Source organism: Diachasma alloeum, unplaced genomic scaffold, assembly GCF_001412515.2.
Source record: "Diachasma alloeum isolate Michigan unplaced genomic scaffold, Dall2.0 Dall_scaffold_00178, whole genome shotgun sequence".
NCBI lineage: Eukaryota > Metazoa > Arthropoda > Insecta > Hymenoptera > Braconidae > Diachasma > Diachasma alloeum.
The window spans coordinates 143588-144246 of record NW_021680344.1 but is presented as its reverse complement, the minus strand read 5'-3'; the positions used below and the strand labels follow the sequence as shown (position 1 = coordinate 144246).

Sequence of the window (659 nt, the reverse complement as noted above, 5' to 3'; positions counted from 1 at the left end):
AAAATAAAGTATTTAGAAGTCTTTATTATCACCAGCACAGCACAACGTCTCTGGGTGCTCAGCAATGTGCTGGCACTCGTCACAATAACACAAAAATAAAATCGTCGCACTCATGATGTTAGTGCACGACCACCTGTTTTAATTTCGCAAGGACGTAGCAAAACCAAGGCTCGGACGCTTGGAATGTTCTAGAATTCACGAGACGCCCGTTTGAAAATGCCGTTGAGTACCCGCGCGACGAAATTTTACGGTTTTCTATAGCGGGGAATTGAATTTAACACTCGAACTCCTGGAATGTGCGGCACTGGAAAGTCTAGGATACGTGGATGATCACCAGGATGGATGTACTTCACTGGGATGCACGGGTAAAAACTTTCGATGATAAAAAAATGCACGCCGCGCCACGAGGAGATTTTCACTTTTGTCGAATAAAAACGCGGCTTCCCTTTGAGATTCTGTGGAGATCTGTCTCTCACCCAGACCCCAACCAGTATCGGAACCAATGTAGGGATTGAGGTTGTTGAGGGATGTAACAATTCACTAACAAATGTAATTTAGAATATAAATTACAGTTTAATCAAGACGTTTAGAATATATACAAAAGAGAAAGAATAATCAAAGTGATCTGATCGGAGGTCAGTGTTAGACTCTACTGACTA

At 42.2% G+C, this 659-nt stretch overlaps 1 protein-coding gene across 1 annotated transcript in view; it reads left to right on the top strand.

The window, feature by feature from the left end:
- Positions 1-659, top strand: part of LOC107038896 — a gene marked incomplete at its 3' end in the record, with an annotated part of 17046 nt that overhangs the window by 2493 nt on the left and 13894 nt on the right.